Source organism: Cebus imitator, unplaced genomic scaffold (assembly GCF_001604975.1).
Source record: "Cebus imitator isolate Cc_AM_T3 unplaced genomic scaffold, Cebus_imitator-1.0 Scaffold18, whole genome shotgun sequence".
NCBI lineage: Eukaryota > Metazoa > Chordata > Mammalia > Primates > Cebidae > Cebus > Cebus imitator.
In genome coordinates, this window is record NW_016107333.1 from 10,738,749 (window position 1) to 10,744,029 (window position 5,281).

Below are 5,281 nucleotides of genomic sequence, written 5' to 3' on the forward strand. Positions count from 1 at the left end.
TTTTTTTGAGACGGAGTCTTGCTCTGTCGCCCAGGCTGGAGTACAGTGTCATGGTCTCAGCTCACTGCAACCTCTGCCTCCCAGGTTCAAGTGTCTCCTGCCTCAGTCTCCCAAGTAGCAGGGATTATAGGTGTGTGCCACCACATCTAGCTAATTTTTGTAGCTTCAGTAGAGACGGGGTTTCACCATGTTGGCCAGGCTGGTCTTGAGCTCCCAAATCTCAATCTGCCTGCCTTGGCCTCCCAAAGTGCTGGAATTACAGGCGTGAGCCACAACGCCCTGCCTGGGGCAGGAGAACTGCTTGAACCCAGGAGGCGGAGGTTCCAGTGAGCTGAGATCATGCCACTGCACTCCAGCCTGGGCGACAGAGGAGACTCCATCCAAACAACAACAACAAAGATTTTCGTTTTAGTATTTTGAATATGTCTAATTGTATGTTTGTATGTATACACATACGTTTATTCTGCATGCTCTCTGAGCTTCTTGGATTTTGTGTTCTGTCCTTAATGTTGAAAATTCTCAGCCTTTAATACTTCAAATGTTTCTTTTCCTGTTCTCTCTCCTTTCTTCTGGGAGTCTGACTATACTTATGTTCGAATGTTTGATATTGTCCCACAACTCTTGGATGTCCTCTTTTGTTTTCTTTTCTTTTCCCTTCACCCATTTTCCCCAGTGTTTGTTTGAATAATTTCTCTTGACCTATCTTTGAGTTCATTCATTCTCTCCTTGGCTGTGTCAAATCCACTGATGAGCTCCATGGAAACGTTCTTCATCTCTGTTAGTGTTTCTCATTTTGTGCACTTCCATTTGGTTCTCATAGCTTCCATCTCTCTGCTGAGATTACACTTTTGATCCTGCATGTTGCCTACCTTTACTGTTAGACCTTTTACCATATTAGTTATTTAAAATTCTGTATCAGGTTTATTTAAAATTCTGTACCAGCTCTGACATCTGTGTTTGGTTCTGAAGATTGCTTGGTCTCCTGGGAGTATGTGATTTATCTCTTGCTTTGTAAGTGTTGGTCAAAGTTGGACATCTTGTGTAGGACAGTAGAGGCCCAGGGAAAGGGGTTTTGTGTAGAAATGGGCACACTTTTCCTTCGCAGGCCTTTAAGTATGGTGGTTTGAATTAATCTAGTTAGGAGTTAGGATAGGTTGGGTGGATGGCTCACGCCTACAATCCCAGCACTTTGGGAAGCCAGCATGGGAAGATTGCTTGAGCGCAGGAGTTTGACATCAGCTTGGGCAACAACACAGTGACACCCCATTTCTACAAAAAACTAATAAAAATTAGCTGGGCATTTTTGGTGCATGCCTGTTATCCTAGCTACTGGGAAGTCTAAGGCAGGAGGATGGCTTGAGCCCAGGAGCTTGAGGCTGCAGTGAACTGCAATCACACCACTGCACTTCAGCCTGGGCAGCAGGGCAAGACTCTGTCTCTAAAAAGCAAATTTTAAAAAACAGTTGGGCTAGGCTTGAGGTTTATCATTGCTGTGGTTACCCCCCACACACAAGCTTCAAGTTCGTCCAATGACACCTTGGACTGAGGGTGTGGGCTGGCCTGCCAGAGGGGCTTTCCTCCTTCCATGTGTGCTCCCCACTCAGCTTTACGTCTTCCCTTTGTGAGCCTCAGAAAGGGTCTTCTTTCCCCGGCTCTTGTGTCTCTCCTGCAATATTTTTACTTTTTTTTTTTTTTTTTTTTGAGACAGAGTTTCACTTTTGTTGCCCAGGCTGGAGTACTATGTTGCCATCTCGGCTCATGGCACCTCTGTCTCCCGAGTTCAAGCAATTCTCCCGCCTCAGCCTCTCAAGTAGCTGGGATTGCAGGCATGAGCCACTACACCCAGCTAATTTTTTTTTGTACTTTTAGTAGAAATGGGCTTTCTCCATGTTGGTCAGGCTGGTCTTGAACTCCTGACCTCAGGTGATCCTCCCACCTCAGCCTCCCAAAGTGCTGGAATTACAGGCATGAGCCACCGCCCCCGGCCAAAGTTTTTACTTGTACTCTAGGCTTGTCAGCTTACCATTGGCAGGTCGGGGAGGAGGGAATTCTCTGTTCTGATCAATTCTCAGTCTCTGTCAGGCCCTTTGTGTCCCTGGGTTTTGGGGTTATGGCTTCCTTAGTGCTCCTGTTCCTCCTCCAGTTTTAGGCCTAGTGTGTATTCCTGCCCCCGCCCAGGGAAAGTTTTGTTTTGTTCCTGTTTCATTCCCCCAGATGCAAGGAGGCTTCACCCAAGGGGTGACAGTGTTTGGTGTCCTTCCCTCCACAGATTAAGGCTTTTGTTCAGTAGGGGATACAGGGAAGAGTCTGGGTGGAGCACTGTGATCCCTTCGCAGTGACTGCCATTATCTTCTTCCAGATCTTGAGATGTTTTATTAAAACGTTCTCCAGTCTTCTGTGTGCTCCCAGTGGAGGTTCGTGGTGGAAAAACCCTGAAAAGAGTAAAGACTCCTGCAATCTCCATGACCCAGTCCCTCACCAGTGTCCACTTTGAGTAACCAGTGCTCACGTCTTCTCTTCCATTTTGTGCCTGTCTCTCCCTAGATTTGAAGCCAGTTGTCTTCTGCTCTCAGCTCTCCAGAAGACCTCTCCCTGTGTGTCCACCTCTAAACCAGTCACAACTGCAGAGTCTCACAGCAGCAGGGTGGAGATCCTGTTGCCCCTCAAATTGGGGCTCTGTCAACAGATGGAGGAATGACTCCCTTGGGAGGAGACAGTCAACACTGCCTGCGATCTAGTCTTTGAAAGGCTTTTAAGCAAAGGACTGAGATAAAATTTATTATTTTTAAGAAAGAGGGTCTCATTCTGTCACCCAGGTCTCACTGACGGCAGCCTCCAACTCCCAGGCTCAAGAGATCCTCCCACCCAGCCTCCCCAGTAGCTAGCACTACAGGCACACACCACCACACTAGTTAATGTTTTTACTTTTATTTTTTGTAGAAACGGGACTATATTACCCAGGCCTCAAGTGATCATCTGGCCTTGGCCTCCCCAAATGCTGGGGATATGAGCCACTGTGCCTGGCTTAGAAGATTTATTTTTGAAAGATCTCTGGTTGCAGGTGTCGGATGAATCAGGAATTGAGAAAGAGATGAGATGCCATCAAGACCAGTTATTTGCTATGATACTCCAGGCAAGGAGGATGGTGGCCTGGATGTGGAATTTGGCAATTGGAATGGCAGGAAGCAGATGCATTCAAGATAAATATTCATTTACTAAAATGTAGTTTGCTTTTTTCTTTTTTAAATCAGAGTAATACATATAGTTTTAAAAGTAAATACTGCTACTATGTTAATAATTTTTTAAAATCTGAAAATAACATGCAACTGGTTGCTTTTCAATTTTAGGCATGATTTAATTCCCCTTATAAAAGATGAGAGTTTAGAGCTTAAACCGCTTGTCCTGTTACCAACATTACCACACATGCCCACATTTCCCATCACTCATCTTTCCACTGTAATCATACTGTAATCCTGGTTAGACCAGTATTCAGTGTTTCCATTATGACTATGTAAATTCTAATCACAGCTGAGCCAGCAGTAGGATATTTAGTTTTCCTTCCTTTCATAACTTTTCCCATTCCTACTGGACTTAATAATTACTTTTTTGGCTTGTCTTGCTCTGCTCAGTTTTCCTTTTATTTTGTAAACTTTTAAACATTTGAACTCTAGCAAATATACTGAGAAGTGCCCCAAACATAAATGGAGAGTTTAACAAATAATTATAGAGCAAACATAACATGTAACTACCACCCCAATAAACAGAACACTGAGGACCCCAGAAGCACCCTGTATACAGTGGAATGTTACGTTGTTTTTGGCCATGGAGCTCAAAGACTGATTTTCCTTTTTTTTTTTTTTGAGTCGGAGTTTCGCTCGTTACCCAGGCTGGAGTGCAATGGCGTGATCTCGGCTCACCGCAACCTCTGCCTCCTGGGTTCAGGCAATTCTCCTGCCTCAGCCTCCTAAGTAGCTGGGATTACAGGCACGCAACACCATGCCCAGCTAATTTTTTGTATTTTTAGTAGAGACAGGGTTTCACCATGTTGACCAGGATGGTCTCGATCTCTTGACCTTGTGATCCACCTGCCTCAGCCTCCCAAAGTGCTGGGATTACAGGCGTGAGCCCCCGCGCCCGGCTGATTTTCAATTAAAAATACAAAAATTATCCAGGTGTGGTAGTACCCATTTATAATCACAGCTACTTGGGAGGCTGAGGCAGAATCACTTGAACCCGGGAGGTGGAGGCTGCTGTGAGCCGAGATCGTGCCACTGCACTCCAGCCAAGGCAACAGAGACTCTATATCTAAAAAAGAGTTGGTATAATCCTTTCCACACACACATATATATAGATATCATACGTGGTTACCTTCTGTTCCTACTGAGATATATTAGTAGTATTGTTGATTGCATTATTGGTTCTATATCTTCACTCCCCTGTAATAAGACTATACATACACACCTGTTGCCATATAACTTCGTAAAGTTTTCCCGACACAGGCTCTATACTTCCCTACCACACTGATGTTGGGTTTGGCTATGTGATTTGCTTTTAATGCTTGTGACACAGCAGAGGCTTGAAATGTGCTTGTGTGATTTCATTTGGCCTCTTATGTTTCAGCAAAGAGAAGAGCATGCTCTGGATAGCTGCTGCAACTTCTGCCACATTGAGCAAAACTGAATCCAGTTCACATGGAGGTGCCCAGCCCAGTCGAACCACAACCTGAAGAACAGCTGCTTGGGCTGAACTTCGTCTAGATCAGTTGAACTGCAGTCACCTTAGCAATTTGTGTGAGGCAAAGACTAGACAGAGGAAAAGCAAGAGAAAGAAAAAATTTATCTGCAATGACTGGCTGTAAACCTGGACAGATTCCTGGTAACAGAGCTGTGCAAAAGCAGCCCCGGAAGCAAAATTGAGCCAGAAGACAGGGTTCTGATCCCAAGCATGGCCCCTGGCAGCTTAAACTTGCTAAGGCTGGGCCTCTCCCAGCCAGTTCAAGCAGCCCCTCCACTGAGGCCTCACTGACCATTCTACTGTCTCCAAGAGTTCAAGCTTCCTTCCTATTTTTTTTTTTTTTTTTTTTTAAGACAGAGTCTGGGTCTGTCACCCAGGCTGCAGTGGTGAGATAATCTCAGTTCACTGCAACTGCCACCTCCCGGATTCAAGCGATTCTTCTGCCTCAGCTTCCCGAGTAGCTGGAACTGCAGGCACAAGTCACCATGCCAGGCTAATTCTTGTTTTTAGTAGTAACGGGGTTTCAGCATGTTGGCCAGTCTGGTCT